General features: G+C 43.1%; 1 protein-coding gene across 2 annotated transcripts in view; it reads right to left on the bottom strand.

The window, feature by feature from the left end:
- The window catches only part of Rnf144b (ring finger protein 144B), a 149716-nt gene that overhangs the window by 62837 nt on the left and 66308 nt on the right, over positions 1-20571 (bottom strand). The window contains exon 1 of one of the 2 annotated variants that reach the window (XM_036188776.1): positions 2728-3128. The exons of the other annotated variant lie outside the window; for it this stretch is intronic. The gene's annotated coding sequence lies outside the window, so the exon portion shown is untranslated. Of the gene's footprint in view, positions 1-2727; positions 3129-20571 lie in introns of those variants that run through there. 2 annotated transcript variants of the gene reach the window in all.

Genomic DNA, 20571 nt, shown 5'->3' with positions numbered 1-20571 from the left:
AGAGAAACAGATACAGGTGTGAGTGGAGCTCTCTAACTTACATAAGACTCAAACGCCACCAGGGAAACAGGGCCAAAACCAAACAGCAAAGAGCACATGACTGAAACGAAAAACATCAAAATAGTTTTCATATTCTGCCAAAACAACACAAAGTAAAGGTTGCCACCCTATCCAAACTCACTTCCAAGCTAACAATTCCTTCAGGACAAAGGCCACCACACCTTACACATCTTTATGCCCCCAGCATCTAGCAGAGAACCTTGGAAAGAGTCACTCAACAACAGACAAATTTTATGACTATATATTAAAAGCCTGGTTTTCACCCACAATCTAATAAACCAAAAGCAAAGATATTGATAAGTTAGTATAACTAGGGAGCATCTACACATTCAGGCAGAAATCTCTAGAAGAAATGTCTCTGGAGTGAGGAGCAGCAGCTTCAGATAACCACTCCTTAAAGCGCTAGGCATGACTTGTGTGACAGCCTGGTCCCCTGCAACATCCAGGATAATCAGCTGCACAAAGTAGAGACAGTCCGCAGAACAGTCTGGACTTTGCTCTTGCACCAGCCTCTGAGGGAGGCATGATCCCCGACTGCTGTCTCAAACTGGGGATACCAAACACCCAGAATCTCTCCTAAGAGGACACGATGCCATGTCAAAACCAGGGAGATACAGAAGGCTGGACTCGCAGGAACTTCAGAAAAACAATTCCCAGTGTGTCTAAATGTTCCTAGACTTCTAAAATATTGGAACAATTTTTCCAGAAAGAAATTTCAAATGCACTTTTTTTTTTCCTGATTAAAAGTATCCACACTGTTGAAAAAGAAAGATGTTTTCCAGGAAGCTAAATCATCTTGCTGGGTAGATAAAATAAACTTGTTTCTTTCTAGAGAGAGCATACTTTTCCCTTTGCTTGTACAATTTGGCCACAGAAAAAAACGGGTTTATAATCTGAGATCCCAAAATTGATTATTTTAAAAAGACATGTCTTACACTGACCTACTTTAGAAATCTGGATGTCTTTAAAACTACCAGTGAACTGAGAGCCATTCATGAGCATGGGGCTTTTGAATGCTGAGAATATTCTTCGGGGCTCAGCACAAAGATATTTGGCATCGATGACTGTAAATATTTGTAAAACCCTGAGTAAATGGTCGGTGTTTGACCACACTTAAGCCTGCCTTCCAGCATGGTAGTGCAGGCCTGAGTTATCTAGGGTGATTGGCCTGGGAGATTTTAGGTCAAGTTTCCTCTTGCTGTTTATTTTAAATAAAAAGCCAAGCATGCTAATTCTGCTACTTGACATCTTCTTCACATTCACTGCACATGTTAATCTTGTTATTTTTCACTCATGCTGACAGGCACTTAGAAGGTACTTTGGAAACAGAACTCTCTCTATCTCTCTTTCCTTCCTTCTTCCCTCCCTCCCTCCATCCCTTCCAACTTGATGCCCACTCCAAACCAGCAAATGCCAACCAAAGGTACCCAAGGACAGGAGGTGGATGGACTGGTAGCCTTGGACTTCATAGTTCAGCCATCTCTGAGTGGCTTTGCGGATCTACTTTGGATTTCTTTCCTTTTCCTTCCCTCTCTTCCTCTTTAAGGTAGTTTCAGAAATACTTAAGGGTCTGACGCTCATAAAAAAAAAAGAGTGAGGTTTACAAAGACCCAGTAAGGGGAGAAGGAGGGAGCTAGCAAGGGATCAGACTGAATGGAAGCAGAGAGAACAAGGGGCTCACCTCAGAGAAAGCTGCAGCAGCTTCTTTAACTGCCAACAACCCAGTGAAGACTGGCTGGGCTCCTCCTGCCTCGTACCCACACCCTAAAACCTGAGTCATCTCAAAGTTCATTTATTTTGCTTCTGGGCAGAGACGCCCCTCATCCGCTGCTTCGGAAGTGCTAAGGACATTATCCTTCAGTTCATACCTCCCCATGTTCAAAATCAACAGTCAGAAATGCCTAACCAGGACCCTGATAGTCGTGTTAAGACTTCCAGCTCATGTTTTGAGAAGGTACCTGGGGAAGAAAGTGACAGACCCAGTGGAAACACAGAGAACTGTATTCTGAGAAATTGGAGTTTAAAGGGGGTGTGCATCATGCGGATTGGCAGCAGAATCCCTGAAACTAATCAAAAAAGGGGCTCTGGAAGGGACTAGCCATAATACCTTTCCTCTGTGAAAACAGGATCAGTTTCATTTTAACATCAACTTGAAAACAGGACAGAGTCTCTCTCTCTCTCTCTCTCTCTCTCTCTCTCTCTCTCTCTCTCTCTCTCATCAGCAATTACCTGACAAAAAATAATCACTATAATGTATAGCCCAGACTCCATTGTTAATGTGACATATACATACACATAGCTCTGTGTATCAGCATATTACTGTGCATTTCCAAATAACAGAAGGTAGACAGCCAAGACAATGCCAACTGTCAGTCTCTACTCAAAACACACCAGAGGACTGGTCGTATATGCAATTTATGATACATTGTGTAAAGATCATTTAATTAAAAATGAAACTAATTTGTTTTGACCTTTCCAACGGCACTTTTTTCTTTTAAGTTAACAGGTGTGTTTGAGGCACTCAGAATATATGCAGTCCTGCGTGGCTTAAGCCCTGGAAACAGAATTTAGCAAAAACCACAGGGTAGCCTCTCGGTATCTTAAGCTAGCAGCCTTCCTGGCTTGCATCGCCTGCATCCTGCGCACAAGCACCCCTTGTAGACCTACCTGGCTGAGACTGAGGTCTTGGGCTGCTGGTTTCTCTCTAGCAGGTCCAGCCTGGGCCAGCCGGGACAGCTGGTAAACCGGGAAGGAGGGGCTCTCTCATTCTCTCCCCTCTCTCTGCGCGCTCCGCCTGGCTGACAGCTTTACACTTTTGCAGGCTTGCCACAGGACTCCACGCCCAGACCTACAGCTAGGGAAGAGGAGGAGTCCCTCTCCGCCTCCTTGTCTTGACAGGCAGGAACCTTGCAGAACCAGCCAGCAGCTTGGGGCGCAGCAGCCAGAGCGTTTATTTATACAGGAAGCTCGGCGCCGCACTTCCTACTTCCCATCTGGGTCGCACTTCGACTGCAGGTGATGATGGCCTTAACCCTGTCTGATCTCACGCAGGCAGAGCGCAGGACAGGGGATCCGGACCCGGTGCTGCTGTGGAAATCCTGAGCTGGGTGCGGGCAGCAGCCCCCACTGCGCTTCCTCCTGCCCACCCGCAAGCTGCACCCTCCGCGCTCGCTCGCTGTCTCTCTGTGTGCATCTCCACAGGCCATCTTTCCTCTTCTACTTTTAACAGCCTTGATTTGCCTTCTCACCTCCCCCCAAGCCCTTCCCCTGCACATCTTCTCAAAACGTAGTGTGAAGGTACCTCGGCTCTCCATATCTGTCTGATGTAGGCAAAATCAAGTTAGGAGAGATCTTAGTTTACTTACAATGATTTCACTTCAAGTGCTCTGTCAACAAATGATTTGGAAAAAAAACGCGACAGTAACCTAACTAGTCTTCTCGCTTAATGACAATCTAACAGCTAATCCAGAAATAGGAGTAGTGTGCCGTGACTGTGGACACTTAATTAGTACTGTGTTTTTAATAGATGGCATTCCTCCTCACTCTCACTGCCGGCCCCCATAGGTCACAAGGACAGGTCCAGACCTGTTGAACATTGCAGCTTTAGAAGATCCCTCCTCAGGTGCAGCAATTTGTCTGTGGGCTCTCTGCAACCTTACTTTAGCAGCTGAGGTCAGGATGGGCTCATAGAAGCTTTCTGGGACAAGTGAATGTGTGCAGTAACTTAGCAGCACTCTCAGCCCAGGTAAAAGCCAAGTGCAGAAGAAAACTGTGAGTGAGTGAGTGAGTGAGTGAGTGAGTGAGTGAGTGAGTGAGTGAGAGACAGAGAGAGAGACAGAGAGAGAGAGAGAGAGAGAGAGAGAGAGAGAGAGAGAGAGACTAAAGAGGGGGGACTGCAGACCCTAACCCTGAGACAGTAAGAGAATACACAAATAGGGACCTAAAATCATACAACCAAAGGATGACATCTGAGCTTGCAAAGTCCTAGTTATTTTAAGCCAAACAAGTAAGTTTAAAGATGATGTCTAGAGAGATTTAAGTGGCTGGCTCAAGCTAGACCACAGTTGTAATAGGATCAAAATCTGTGTGAGTGAAAAAGATATGTATTAGTGAAAACTGTGAAGAAGAATAGCTAGCTTCAGACTGAGTGGGGCTTGGGGTCCCAAATAACTTATCCCAACCCCCAAAAGAAACCATTCCTGGTAGACCAGAGGCAGAAAAGATAAAGCTCCTAACAGGCCAGATCATTCCTTAGTGCTGATGCTAATCTTCAGAGCTTCAAACCAAAGTTCAACACAGAATCCACATTTAATATCGCCACGTAGTTAAGGTACTGGCTCTTATCAGCAGGATAAGGGAAGAAGCCAGAAGCCACTGCCAATATGAATGAAAATGCAGGTTAGGCAATAACCATGCTGCCTTTGGACACAAAGTTGTTGTTATTTTTAATAGAACTGCTCATATCTCCATAGATTATGTTCAACCATGCAAATTTACAAATACTGAAGTCAAAATTTACTACTAAACACTCTGAATGTTACAGTAATATGCAAAAGACCCTTTCAGACCTGCCTAAGGAGTCTATGGCTGGATATTCATCCCCTCAGTGTTTATTGATCTCTCAGATAAGCTGCCGGGGGCTAGGAAGATAAAGGTGAGTGAAAGAGCAACCCTGTCTCCAGAGAACTCTCAAGCCAGGGTGAGAGTAAGACAAACACGCCCTTTGGTAGGACATCGTAACCATATGACACACTTAGGACCGGGTGCTATGGCAACACAGAGAAGAATCATCTCACCGAAGGAAGGGCATGCTGGAGAGAATCAAGTCATGGCTTCAGACTAGGTCTTGAAGTGGCTTAGAAGGATATGTGGAGAAGACTGAGCCAGGCAGAGCAGGTGGCTAGTAGGGTGAAGTTAGACTAGATTTAGGGTGCTTTTCACGATGTGGACAGAGCCAGGGTGTTTGGGATGAAAGAAGGAGAGCGGCACAAATGGAAAGAGACTTCCGAATCAGCATTGCTAGAATGTGGCCTCCATTTGGATGTAGGCAATGAGAGCACGCAGAGACCAGGCTGCTGGTATAGCTGGGGTTGGGGGTGACTGAGAGGAGGCGTGGAAAGGAAGAGGATGAAGACCCAACTTCAATCTTGCAGAAACTCACGAACCTCTAGGCCAGGTGCAAGGACCATCTAGTGGGCCATCCAAAGAGGACTGACTGGGTAGAGAGCCAGTTAGGAAGTCCATTCATTTAGGTGGTGGCTACAGCTGAAATTACTGAGAGGTAAGGTTACCCACAAAGATTAGCAGACTGGAAGGGAACCACTGGCTTCTGACCCACATACTCTACCACTGACTTTTAATAGCCATGTGACCTCCCACAAGGTAGTTAACACAATCCAGTTTTTATGCCTATCAAACAGCTTTTTTATCTTATATTAAGAAGGATGGGAGGCTGGAAAGATGGTTCAGTGGTTAAGAGAGAGCGCTGGCTGCTCTTCCAGAGGACCAGGCTCGATTCCCAGCACCCACATGGCAGCTCACAACTGTCTGTAACTTCAGTCCCAAGGAGATCCGACCCCTCTTCTGGCTTCCAAGGACACTGCATGCATATCACGCACAGACATACATGCAGGCAGAACATTCACATATGAAATATTTTTTGAAAGTATGGTGTACAGTTTATAGATTGTTGTATAGATGAGAGATATCTGTGAAGTTGCTAGAACAGTACCTAATGAAACAGAAACCCTCCAGATCCTGGGAAGGGGAACAGAAGGTCAGCCTCTGGGATGGTGCAATGATCAGCTGTATACTGTGGTCCTCGCTGATTCGAAATAGGAACTTAGTTAATGATACACATCAAAGGGGGAAGTGAAAAAAGGAAGGAAAGAAGGGGTTAGAAAAAAGAACCCAGAGATATATCAGTACTCACTGGGAAGCTCTCATACACCTGAGAAAGAATTGCCTCATTTGGACTAGCCCACTGATATGTCTCAGAAGCAAATCTAAATACTATAATCTGAAAGTATTTTTATTTTTCTCAGTGAGAACATGGTTTATAAATTGCTCACCAGTCTAATCCTACTGACCAGCATCCTAATAAAGCATCCTTTCTTAGTCTGAATTTTAGATCTTCTCAAAGAAAAACCACACCAAAATCTTGGTTAATGATAATTAAACTATATTAACTTAGAATGTATTCACAGTCATAGAAAAGCAATATCCAATTGAATCCAAAGCAAATTTGAAGTTTTCCAAGCAGATACTAGTGATGTCAGCACTTAGGAGGCAGGAGGATTGCCACGTGTTTGAAGTTAGCCTGGGCTTCATAACACCTCTATCTTAAAAGGAAAAAAAAAAGACTAAAAAAGGAAAAATAGAAAAGTTTTCCATGAATCTGAGGCCAGTAAATTGACTATAATTATCAGTCTATGTATGTATAAAACAACAATAATGGATTTCATATTATATAATAGGCATATAATAGGCAATGTTATAAAAACCATTGTAATCTCACATAAGAAAAGACTGAGAGGGCTACCAAGAGCCTCAGCAGTAAAGGTACTTGTTGCCAAGCCTGTGTTTGATCCCTGGACCCTACATGGTTGAAAGAGAGAATGCTGATTCTTACAAGTTTTCTTCTGACCTTCATATCACACCTTTCCCCACATACATTCAAGATTTATCTCTTTATTTAAATTAGGTCTTGATAGGTATGTATGGTGGTAGACATCCATAAACCCAGCACTCAAGTGGCTGAGGCAAGAACATCATGAGTTCAAGTCCAGGCTGGGCTACAAAGCAAGCCAAGACCTTATCTCAAAAAGAAAATGTATCTGTCACAATAAACTTTTAAGTCAAACTTAATACAATTCACAGCAATATCAAGAAAGGTTTTTCTAACAGCTCTGCTGAAGCCAGCTACATCAACAGCTATCATTTCATTTTTCATACATGTGTAAAAAAAGCATCACATTCAAAATAGGCAAAACTGATTTAGAAAAGTCACTGATCTCATTGAAAAGTCACAGCATGAAACAACCATAGCATAGACCCAGATGCATTCCTGCAGCGTACAGGTTCACACTGTCCTGTTGGGGGCGAAGGATTCTTTTTTTATTTTGTGTTTTGTTTTTCAAGATAGAGTTTCTCTGTGTAGACCTGACAGGCCTGGAACCCAGTGATCCATCCTCCTGCCTCTGCCTTCCCAGTTCTGGGATTAAAGGTACGCACCACCACCACCTGGCTAGACCAAAGGATTCTTAAGACAGTTACAAACTTTGGAGGTTGCTATTGATGCTGCTTCAATGGATTTGAAAATTACACATCCACCTTCATGGAAAAAATGAAATTTGATTGTCAAATTTTCATGTAACTTGTACCTTTTTTTAGCTCATTTTCTGCAGAAGGGCTCCTTTCAAAATAATTTTTAAAGTGGTAAACTCATATAAATCATAGGTTTAGAGCACACAAAAATGGCAAAACCACTGTGCCAAGACCATGTAGACTTATGTTTCCACATGATCTCACTGGCAGGCAGCCTGGCAGCCTCCTGCCACCATGAGATGGAATGAATTAGTTGTACTTAGCCACCAAGGTAGTGACATTTTTCATTTTCCCATTAAGCAGCTTACATGCTGGTCTTTAAAGGTAGATGATTTTTATAACTAATATATGCTATCCAACACATAAAGAAAGATAGAACAAAATAGAAAGAGTCCAAAAGGATGACATTAGCTCATTTGCATTTGGAAAGAACTAGGAAAAAAACAGAGTTACACTCATTATGTCTTGAATTTCAGGATGAGTGAAAAGCACTCTTTGAAGCCTCACATCCTAACGCACCATTGGATGAGACTGTAGTAGAATCTTACGTGTGCAGGGGAGGACTGCCTTCCTGCCGTATTCCAGTGTATTGTTCAACTTCTTTCTAAAACAAACCCTTGGCAAATACCAAATGAGCCCAGCGTCGGTGGCGCACACCTTTAATCCCACTTGGGAGGCAGAGGTAGGCAGATCTCTGAATTTGAGGACAGCCTTTTCCCACAGAGCAAGTTCCAGGACAGCCAAGGCTACACCGAGAAAACAAAACAAATAAAAATAATATAAAAACCAAACAGCTCACAGAAAACAGTGTGAGGACTTCTGCAGTAACTGACCCACGGGTATTCTCTACTTCAGTTAGTTGGGGTCATTTAGACTTCACCTATAGCATAACCATTTCTTTTATTTCTTCAAATTCGTTTGTATTGAGTTTGGCACCTGTTATCTATATATTTAATTCTTCTACCTCCGCTAAGACCTGCATACGTGGCTGTGTCCATCATTCCTAATCTCTGATATCTTCACTCTACCCTTGCATGAGTTTGTCATTTCTGCCCCTCTATGTTTTCTTCTGCTCCATTAACTCTAACTTATCAGCTCTCCTTTCTATCCATATGCGCATGCGCGGGCGTTATTTTGAAAGGATTTTCATTGAGGGAGCAGGTCTCTCTTCCAGCCTTTATTTCATGAATAAAAACATTTATTGTAACAGAATTTTTCTTTAGTAAAGTTTTGAGTATATAAAATGCTCTAAAGAGTTGAGCACAAAGTTCATCTGTGACTCTCTAAAAAGCCATTTATTTTTCTTTGGAGGAATATTTTCTCATTTTCAAGTAGTTAGGTTTGGGTGTGTATTTAGTGCTAATTTCTCATGTAATGGATTCTGATGTGGGGATATAGGCTACAAAATCCCCACTTCTTATGTTCACTACAGTTTTACTTTGAGACAAGTAAATAAATAATTCTACTTTTGTTGCACATTTCCAAAGAATTGCTCTCTTAAATGTCTCATAGTCACATGATCAGGTCACTGGTCCCACCCTCCTCAAGAATAAGTCTAGAGCTAAAGTTGTACCTAAGCAGTTAGGCCACTTTTCTCGCTTGTGTACAACTCTAGTTTCAATCTTCAGTACCAGAAAAAAACTAAAAATAATAAATAAATCACCTGAGCCTAATGGCTCACACCTGTGATATCAGCAAGCAAGAAGCAGAGCCAGGAGGATTGCCAGGAGTTTGAAACCAGACTGGGCTACACAGTGAGTGTCATATCAGCCTGGGCAACAGTGTGAGACCCTGTCTTTAAAAAGAAGAGGAGGAAGAGGAGGAGGAGGAAAAAGAAGAGATGGAGAGACAGAGGGAGGGAGACAGGGAGAGAGGGAAGGATGGAAGGAAGGACCACAGTAATAATTGTTCACGTTTCAGCCCATCACAAATGTATTCTAACTTGCCAATCCAGAACCATCACACCCCTAGATAGAAAACAAGGCAACTAATTATTTTAATAGTCAAATGACTGTATCATCTTGGAATTTATTCAAAACAAATCACAGGCATGCAAGCTCCTCTCTTGTGCCTGGCAGAAAATTGGCTTAAATTTTCCCTTTCAGATATTTCAACTCCCCTCAGCACTGCAACAGGCAAACCCACTGCCCACCTAGGGTACCAGAGAAAAGCCTGTGCCTTGCATATCAAGAAGGCAAACCCACTGCCCACCTAGGGTACAAGAGAAAAGCCTGTGCCTTGCATATCAAGAAGGCCTCAGCAAGAAGCCCAATAGCCTCCACTAAAAGGGACCACAGCTATTTTTAAAACAAGTAACGACTGAAATGTTTAGTCCCAGTGAGGCTAGAAGAGTCTGTGCTTGGACCACATTGGGGCTTGACAATCAGTGGCTATTTCAGCTGGGGCACAAACAGAGTTGTTTTCTCCAAGTGTCTTCTGAACGTCATGAGAGTGGGAGCTCCTTCAGCTCAGGAGATGCTGAGAGAAGAACAGATTCCATTACTAAGTGACTACTGTGTAGTGGGCATGGAACTTGGTATTCAGCATCTTATATACATTATCTCTTTTAATCGTCACAAAAGTATTCATTATAAAAAATAATCTAAGCTTATGTACTTACCAATTGTAAGTATCTTTTCCTTTCTTTTCTTCTTTCTTCTTTTTTATATGTATGTGTATGTGTGTTGTGTGTTGTGGGGGGGGGGGGCGGTTGTTGTCGTCTTTAAAGCAGTCCTGGGCATCCTGGAACTCACTATGTAGACCAGGCTGATCTCAAACTCACAGAGATTCACCTGCCTCTGCTTCCTGAGAGCTGCTATCTCACATGGGGAAGTATCCTATTTCTAAATAGTGTCAGGAAAGTGTCAATAAAACACAGTGTAAGCATAAAGCTGCCCCCAATATGGAACAAGCTTAACCATTTGGAGTTCAGTTGAGACTCCAGTCATTTCTACCTGTAAGTCAGGAATATCACCCTTGGATCTTCTAAGATGGCAGTCTGATTTCAGCAAACATTTGCTTGAAGACCCACCCCTTTACTTTGAAGTGACTATTACATTTAAAAAAAAAATATTTAAATATTTAAACTCTTCTAATCAAATGATCTCATGAAACCCAGTCCCACACCTGGATTTTACACTATTGATCAGCACATCACAGAGATGACCAACAGTCTAAATGACTATGTTAACTGGGACAAAATTCCAGGTGGCAGCCCCTGCCATGCTCTTCAATTCTTCTCCTCCTTTTTCACTTCCGATCTGAGTTCCTGCCACACTACTACAAGCTCTCCTAAGGACTTCACATGTCTCACAAACCCCCGTGGTTTTCCACATACAGAGGCATTCCTCTCTACCCTAGTGACTGACAGTAGCTCCTCCTCCCACAAGACCTTACTCAAGTCTGATCATCTTTTTAATTAATTTTAAAAGTCAGATTGTACAATACTGCGGCTCATCATGGCACTCTCATACATAAACACCACTGGACCTCATTCTTACTTGCCCCTCCCACAACCCTGTCTATCACTTCTGTCCCTTGGGCTGGGCCCCTCCCCCCAAGTAGTCTCCTGCTGTCTGGTCACATTTGCACACAGAGTTAAACCTAGATGTTTGCTTATGAGACAAAACACAGGATGTTTTCTACTCCCACGGTGTCCTTCACTAGCTCCCTCTCCCCCTTTAGAAGTTCCCCTTCGACTTTCATATCACACACACACACACACACACACACACACACACGTGCAAATATATGATACATATATGTATATATGTATATCATATATATACATCACTTTGTGGAATCACAAAGAAGTGAACATCATTACCCCTTTGGCAAGGACAGAGTAAAACACACACACACACAAAGGTATATACTGATGTGTGTGTGTGTGTGTGTGTGTGTGTGTGTGTGTGTGTGTTTAAAGTCAGAGTCCACACATATTAGGAAAATGTGATACTTACCTTCCTGAGTCTGGCTCATTTTGCTTAAGGATGATCTCAAGGCTTATCTTTTCTGGGATATTTCTACCACCCACCTTTCCCCCTCACCATAGAGTCAGATACCCTCTTCTGGGCTTCCTTTCTTAGCACAGTGTTCTTATCCTGATAATTTGTACCAAACAATTACTAAGCACTTATTGTATACTAGCTTCTTCATTGGGTGCTAGCTATGCAAAGTTAAATAAAACAAGGCCAAATGTGGAAAAGACGGGTTTGGCATATTGATGAATAAGAGCAGTCCTTAGGCAGTAGAATCTAGGAAAGCAAGCATCTTTTTGAGTTCTCCACTTACCCTACTCTACCCAATCTCATGTTGTCCATCCCCCTGCCTCCCCGCCACTACCACAGAACATAGAGAACTTAATCGGTAGAAGTGTAGGGAGACTTTAGAGAAGAGAAAATTTCCCCCTGAACAAAAGAAATTTTATTCAATAAACTTTTTCAAGCTATAATAAAATATAATCATGCAGAGTCAACCCTAACTTTATTACTAATCCTATATTAATATCCAGCACTTTCTTAAACCCAAGGAGGCTTGCTAGTGATATGTTAGCACTATAAAATGAAACAGTCATCATAATCCAGACCACATCCTAAATTATACTACTCTGCGTTTTATTTTTATTTTTATTTTTTTGCATTTCAACAACTTTATTGAAAGGAATATTCCTTAGTCAAAACATAATGGTAGTTGGTTAGTTTACTTCAGTCCACTCAAAATCAACATTGTTTTCAAATGGAGGCATATCAGCCTTCAGAAAGAACTGAAAAGTTACCCATGAAACATGGTTTACAAAGGTTAAGGATGAAATACTCCTGTTCTTTGGTTTATTTGTCAGTAGTCATTATCCATTACATGTCAAAACGGTTACAGCCACTCTGGGTGGACTCAAGCTGCACAGTGCACTGAGGAGGTTTCTCTTCAGATCGTATAAATCTTTCGCCTTTTACTCTGCATTTTATACAGAATAAAAGACTCAACGAAGGGGCTGAGATATAACTCAGTGATTGAGTGTGTGCTTGGAGCATACAAGGCCCTGGGTTCAGCCCTGTGTACCTGCATGCACACAAATGAAATGAGAGATGGGATCATAAAGGAATGAACATCATTACCCCTTTCATCAAGGACAGAGCAAGAAACATCAGATATGATGGTCTTGGAGTAAGCAAGCCTTTAAGCAGACTGCTCCTTGCTCAATGTAGGCTGTTTCCTCACAAAATGACTTCAGTTTCAGGGCCATCAAAGCCTTGTGAACACTACAATACGATCTTACCCAGGAGCTCTAGCAAGCAGCACCTCATTTTAGTGCTCTGGGCAACCCATCCATTGAGGCACCATCATTTGGTAAAGCAGTAGGGTCAATGCATCCTGAAGTCACACAGAAAGCTATTGGTACAAACAGTCACTAGAACCCAGGGTCCAAGGCAGCTAAGTTCCACTACAGCACCCTCACTTCCCAAAATAAAATGATGGGTGAAATCAAGCTCCCCCTTTTCTCTTGTCAGCACCTTTGGGGGGCAGGGAGGTGGATAAAATAGGTTGACATAAAACTTTCAATTTAATTTTATTTTTTAACATTGACTTGGGGCGAAAGGCCAGGTGTTCTGCCAAGGCCAATTAGGTAATGTTGCCATATTAGCAGAATTCCAACCTTGACAAGGAAGAGAGATATCAAACATACAGTGATAGTGGAGGCCAGCAACGCTGGGTGCATTGAATTCTGGGTGCTGGCCCTCTGCAGGGAGAAAGAGGCAAGTTTCCCACGTGAGCGAAGCTAGTGTGACTCAAAGACTATTTCAGTACAAGATCCTATTTCAACCTTGTTGTCCATCTGTTTGCTGGGAACGTAAAGTTGTCTGGTTCCAAGTTAGAAAGGGAGATGAAATCATCAGCTAAAGCTGCAATAAGCAAAGGCCTCGAAAAGACGCCACGGAGGTTACATAACACAGCCATGAAGTAAGAGCCTGGCTCACACCTGCTTATCTGGCTGGTCATACATAAGGTCTAATCTCATCCCCCGCAGGTGAATTCAAGGATCCTGATAAACAAATAATGACTGCCAGAAAGATCTGACTTCTTAATCGCTAGTAAATAGAGGAGAAAAAAAATTGGTTCAAAGAATGGCATCTCTCAAGATGAGGAATTCGTCCCCATCATCCACTTGCACATCACTAAGGTGTCCCCCTACCTCTGCTAGAATACAGAAGCACATTCTGAGGAGCACTAGACAGAGCCACTTAGGGGAACAAATATGCAGAAAGCTGGTGTGTCCAGGGCTACTGGCTAAAGCTCAGAATCCAATTTTAAGGGTAAAGAAAATTCCAAGGTCACAATTATAATTTCATCCATGTGTCAGGCCAAATGATCCTTTATAGTTTGGAGAGAAACCTAGACTGCTGCAGGGAGAGCATTATTTGTGTGATGTAATAAAATCGAGTTCTAGTCAGGCAGTGGTGGTGGCACACGCCTTTAGTCCCAGCACTCGGGAGGCAGAGCCAGGCAGATCTCTGTGAGTTCTAAGCCAACCTGGTTTACAAAGCGAGATCCAGGACAGGCACCAAAACTACACAGAGAAACCCTGTCTCAAAAAACCAAATAATAATAATAATAATAATAATAATAATAATAACAATAACAATAATAATAATAATTTTTAAAAATCAAGCTCTAAACAAGTGACCTGCAAAAAATTTTTATTATATTTACAAGCTAAGGCTACTTTGGGGGAAAAAAAAAAAAAGTCCTCTACCCCTTGAGCTTCTTTTTCTTTACAGGGGCAGGAGAAAACAGGAAGTATACTTGTGTGTAGCTAACTGTTGAGATTTGACGTCTTTCCTTAGGAGCTACTTCACCTGAGAGAAGAAAGGATGGCCAATCCTAAGTAAACTGTGCCTAACGCAAGCATTTGTGGGGAAGCAGGGCTTGTTGGGAAAGGACGCTCTACACTAGAAAGAAACAGTGAGCAGTGGGTTTGATTGGGGCTTATTCCCTTCCTGTGGACAAAAGGAGCCTGCAGAATTGCTAGTATAGGCCAAGGGAAAAGTCCAACTCGCAGGGCGCATGTGTATGCAGACAAGTGGGTGATAAGGAATGACATGGAGGATCACTGTATTTCAAAAGACGAATCTTGTTGCTACAGTATGTTCAGCCAATCCTGTTTTCAAAGAACCACAGTCGTAGGGCAAACGTGGAAAGACAGTCTTAGACTTCTTCACATGTCCCAGAATACCTAGAAATGGCGGCGGTCACACCACACAAACAAAAAAGGGGAAGAGAAAGGCTCTCTTTGCTACAAGTGCAAAGCGCCCCAGAGGTATGGCATGCTCCCTGACGTTAGTACCCAGGAGGCCAAAGCACAAGAATTGAAAATTTAAATCTACCCCGGCCTTCTCAAAAATAAATAAATATAAATACTCAACCCAGCATGCGCTAAGTCTCAATGTGATCTCCAGCACCACTCTATCCCCTCCACCCCAATAATTGATAATAGAATACATTATCCATATAGTATAGTATAGTACCCTCGAATCTCATGGTAGTCACATTTGAATGATGTCATTTTTTGGCCGCTTGGCTGAAGCTGATTGACCCCAGCACGGGTGCCTGTTTGAGGCATTTGTATTTGGGGACAGTTCATCTCTGCATGGTGGAAACAGTACAGCAGCTATGTTTCCATCATCTACACGTCTACAGCCTCGGCTGAGAGAGGCCAAGAGCAGCGAAGCAGATGTGCAAGAGAGGATACAAGCCAGTGAGGAGAATTACAGCTTCCTGGGGTTTGGTTCCAGTTCCTTCTGGAAGTCATGCACATTCCTCTCAGTTCCTCAAGACACTCGGTCCTTGTAGTAAACTGCCCTTTTTTGTTAAAGTCTGTTTGAATTTTATTTCAGTTATTTGAAAAGGGAAACACCCTGTGAACCATAGAACCATAAAATAAATCAGAATTGTGCTGTGAAAAGAACACAGACTTCTGATTCTGGTAGGTCCAAATTCGTCTCCCTGAAGATGGGCTGTCTAGTCCAGAGTTTCCTAGGCTGTTTGGGCCTCGTTCCTTGCCTGTCAAGTGGCATGTATAGGAAAAGCCTGATAGGGTCCCTGGCACATCGCAAGCTTGAGTCATAGTGGCTAGAACTCAGAGCAGGGATCATAGTGGCCACAGTGGTAGTACCCAACAAGAACGGAGATCCAAGGTGTTGCCTTGGCTTTAGTAGAACACTTTTCCCAAAAGACTAGAGCCTGTGACCAGCAAGAATTCAAGAGAAAGTGCTGCTGTCTAGAATACTTCAAGCCCACCTTTCTCCCGCTTTCTTCAAAAGGGCCGTTTAGTCATGGACAGGTAGTTGAAAGTGGTGCCCACCTCGTCCTTTATATACTGTCTGGAAGCCTGTCCCTCGCCCTCCCTTTCTCTCTGTGCTCCCTCTTTCTCTGTGCTCCCTCTCTCTCTATGCTCCCTCTCTCTGTGCTCCCTCTCTCTCTATGCTCCCTCTCTCTGTGCTCCCTCTCTCTGTGCTCCCTCTCTCTCTGTGCTCCCTCTCTCTGTGCTCCCTCTCTCTGTGCTCCCTCTCTCTGTGCTCCCTCTCTCTCTGTGCTCCCTCTCTCTGTGCTCCCTCTCTCTGTGCTCCCTCTCTCCTTGTGCTCCCTCTCTGTGCTCCCTCTCTCTCTGTGCTCCCCTCTCTCTGTGCTTCCTTTCTCTCTGTGCTCCCCCTCTCTGTGCTCCCCCTCTCTATGCTCCCTCTCTCTGTGCTCCCTCTTTCTCTATGCTCCCTCTCTCTATGCTCCCCCTCTCTGTGCTCCCTCTCTCCTTGTGCTCCCTCTCTGTGCTCCCTCTCTCTCTGTGCTCCCCTCTCTCTGTGCTCCCTCTCTCTGTGCTCCCTCTCTCTGTGCTCCCTCTCTCTCTCTGTGCTCCCTCTCTGTGCTCCCTTTCTCTCTGTGCTCGACTTCTCATTCCTGTCTGACTTTTCCAATTCCTGTCTTCCGTGACCCCTGAAGGTCAGTGGGTTACTGCCCTACCCATTGCATCATTCTTTCCCAGGATCTATAAAGAAAACCTTTGCACTCCTCCTACTGTGGGGCTACACTGAATCTGTCTGTGCCTCTTATCAGAAGATCCAGGGGCTCCCCATGGTGGGCAAGACGGCAGACATAAACTGGACACAGGTGAGATAAAAGCCACAGGAGCATCTGTCAGCATAAACAAGTTTCCCATGCAGACGGGCTCTCTGTTTACAGGGTGACCAATTGGGCAGTAAGCCAACCTGATGCCAGGGAGACAGGTTATCCCATGGCAGATACACTGAGCACACGCATCCATCTCCTCTTTGTTTTCTGTTTGGGCAAGGCTGCTGCTACCTGTTCCAGTGCTGGAATCCTGGCATATTGCTATAGACATCTTGACAAGATGAAAAATTAAACTGAGGAATCCATAAAAATGTTTCTTGCCAGGCAGTGGTGGCGCACGCCTTTAATCCCAGCACTCAGGAGGCAGAGGCAGGTGGATCTCTATGAGTTCGAGGCCAGCCTGGGCTACCAAGCAAGATCCAGAAAAAGGCACAAAGCTACACAAAGAAACCCTGTCTCGAAAAAACAAAAACAAAACAAAACAAAACAAAACAAAAACAAACAAACAAAAAGAAAAGTTTCTTTTACGTTCTTTCTTTTTTTTTTTTTTTGGTGAGTGATCTTCTTTATTAAATATTTTATTCAATATTCATATATATATGATGCATTTGTATCTAATCCATTCCCCATTCCCTCTCTGCTGTGGATATTGCTCTGTATAAATAAAATGCTGATTGGCCAGTAGCCAGGCAGGAAGTATGGGCGGGATAAGAGAATTCTGGGAACAGGAAGTCTGAGTCAGGAGATGCTGCCAGCCGCCGCCATGAGTGCCAACATGTAAGATACTGGTAAGCCACGAGCCATGTAGATTTACAGAAATGGGTTAATTTAAGATATAAGAACAGCTAGCTAGAAGCCTGAGCCATTAGGCCAAACAGTTTAAATAATATAAGCGTCCGTGTGTTTATTTTGTAAGTGGTCTGCAGGGGCTTGGCAGGACTCAGAGAGAAGCTCTCCAGCTACACCTCTCCCCTAAATCCTTCCCTATCACCCTCCCTACTTTTCCTTCTCAATTTCATGTGTTTTTTTTTTAATTTAATGCCTACTGAGTCCATTCAGTGCTGTCTGTATGTATATGACTTTGGGAACGTGTTGGAGCCTAGGCAGCCTCTCAGTGCTCACATCCCTGAAGAACCCTGACTCTCCCTCCCCGATTAGCTATCAAAGCCAATAGCTTCTCAGACAGGGGTGGGACTTCACAAGCTCCAACCCAACCATGCTAGAATTTTGGATGGTTTGATCTTGTGCAAATCTTGTACATGCAATCCCAGCCATTGTGAGTCCATGTGTGCAACTGTGCTATCATGTCCAGAAAATACTGTTCGCTACAGACATCCACTCCTGCTGGCCCTTTAATCTGCCTCTTCTTCCATGATGACCCTTCAGCCTCGGTGGGGAGGAGTGTGGTACAGATATCTCATTTTGGAGTGAGCACCCCACTGTCTCTTATTCTATGCCCATTGACTGGTTGTTGGCCTCTAAATTATCAACCACTGCAAAAACGAGCTTCTCTGATGATAAGATTGAGAGACACACTAATCTGGGGGTATAAAGATATGAACTTGGGAGTGGTTTATTATGTCTGTTTAGCAGAATAATAGTACTAGGGGCTATGACCTAGGCAGCCATGAGTAAAGGTCCAGTTAACAGTACTAGGTAAGGAGTCCATCTTATCAAAAGGACTTTAAATCCAATGAGAAAATGATCAATTATTCCCACAACATTCCTGCCACTATTGTTAAGTTCTTCATAAAATTAAAACTCTTTATTGAGTTTCCCTAGTATATGTTAAGTATTGTTTGATCGTAACATTTTTTTAAAGTATTGTTGGCCACAGATTACTTCTATATTCATGGGGTCCTAGGGAAATCCCAGTTTTACTGGAGGCACAGTATCACTTCCTTACTAATTCTTTTTGCTCCTTCTTCATTTTACACAGCACAGAACACAAGAGAACAATGAACTCATTTCAGAAGTTCTAAACATGTAAATATGGGGCTTTGCACATTTTCTGGCACACATGGTCCTACTGAATTAATCTCATCCATGAGTCCTAGACGCTTGACTGGTCTGATAGAGCTCTTGGTATTTCTTCCAGGATCTGCCCTGAGGTGTGGCCCATAGACCACAGATAACCTGCAACCCAGCTGGTGCTCCATGCTGATGAACACAACCCAGCAGGTCTGCACTTGTCTACGAGGAAGACTGGATATTTCCAAGACTCTTCACATAGATTACTGTCGCATCAGCTTAGTCTGGTTTCTGTTGCTGAAACAGAATTCCCGTGATTAGGTACCCTGCAAAAAAAGAGGTTTGCTGTGACTCAAACTCTAGATGCTGAAGGTCCAAAACCAAGCTCCTGTGAGTGGTGAGGGCCTCACGCTGCTTCATTTCACAGCACAAGCAGGTGTGTAGCCTATGTGAGGGGTGGGGCTTGTTTCAAACCCCCCACTCTCGCAGTGACTAACCCAGGCTCCTAAGTGTGACAACTCAGGGCCTTAAGACAGCTCAGTGGGTAAAGGCACTTGCCATAAAGTCTGACAAACTGAGATGGGTCCTTGGAACCTAAACTCCTGCAAATTGGCCTCCGATTTCCATGCCCAAGCAACGGTATGCCCACGCCCCATAATTATATAAATGTAAATAACACTAAATTAAAATTTAAAGAGGACCCATGCTACAGGTAGGCATTAGTTCTTCTCAAACGCTTCTTAAAGACCCACCTCCCAACTGCCAAACAGTAATCAGTTTTCAGTGTGAGTTTTGGAGGAGATAAACCAAAGTTAAATTATACAAGCACTTACTATACTCTATTTTAATTACTGATTGCTTTCATATTTCCCACAGTGAACTAGAAAGGAGGGCAGAAAATGTATCTATTGTTTCTACAGTTGGGTTTCAGATAGAAAGCATTCAATAACTAACAAGTAAATATGCATGTACTTTGTAAGTATAATTTATAACCTCTTCTGGTCTCTCACTCAAGAAACAAAAACTTTTAGATAGTAGACAAACATTAAAAGGGCTTTTGTGGTTGGCTGTTGGTTGGCTTGTTGGAAATAGAATCAAGGGCTTAGCATATGTTGACCTACATCCCTAGCCCAATGAAAAGGTTTTGATCTACTTCAGAATACCTTCTCCCCAAAGAAGTAATTAATCCGCAACAACCCTAGCGGGGCTGAATGTCACTTCTAGGAATTAAATATGTTGGCAATAGAGAAACACTTGTGCATGCTTTATAGTTTTCTTTGTCTTCTACTCTAAAACCCTCCACAGTGTCTCATGCCTGTAATCCTGGAAGCTGAAACAGGAGAATCTCCAGGAATTTAGGGCCACCACAAGCTACAGAGTGAGCTCCAAGACAATCCAAACTTCAACCTAAGTCCCTTTCTAAAAAAACCAAACAAATAAATAGAAGCAAATTTACCTTTCCAAAATATAGACTACCACATACACAAGCATAGAAGTATATATATGTGGGTCTGCCCACAACTAAGTCGGATTTTCCATCCACATGTTCTTCTTCATGTATGTTTCAAGTACTGGTGAAAATGTGCGGCAGAACTGAGGCACAGGAACACCTCAAGAGACATTTTTTTACCTTTGAATGAATAATGAGCCCAAATCAAGAGGAAGACAGATACATAAAGCACCCTATGTTTGCTCTGTAGTGTTTTCCCCTTGGTTGATACACAGCTATAATCAACCTACCTTTTATCCAGACATCCTCTTATTCATTTTATTTAAACACTAAATAAGTCATTACTACTTACCAGGACCTTGCTAAACCCAAGGAAGAAGAAGGAAGAAGAAAGTCAGGGAACTTGACCTCTTACAAAAAAAGAACCGGTTGCCTTTTGAGCAAGAAAAAATAGTTTTTATCAGGCAGTTGTATTGATGTGTAATGAGTGCCATGCAGAGGGCTGCACTTATGGGTTGGAAGCCTGCAGTGGGGCCTAGCCCTTAGACCAATGGGTTCAAACTGTGGTTCCCAGACCAGTGATGGAGCATCACTCTGTGAAGAGTTACCAATACGTCCAGGAAATTCCTGATTCACACCCCTTC

The sequence above is a fragment of the Onychomys torridus genome, chromosome 5, assembly GCF_903995425.1.
Source record: "Onychomys torridus chromosome 5, mOncTor1.1, whole genome shotgun sequence".
Taxonomy (NCBI): Eukaryota; Metazoa; Chordata; class Mammalia; order Rodentia; family Cricetidae; genus Onychomys; species Onychomys torridus.
The sequence above is the reverse complement of the archived record's forward strand: the minus strand, read 5'-3'. Positions and strand labels throughout refer to the sequence as shown.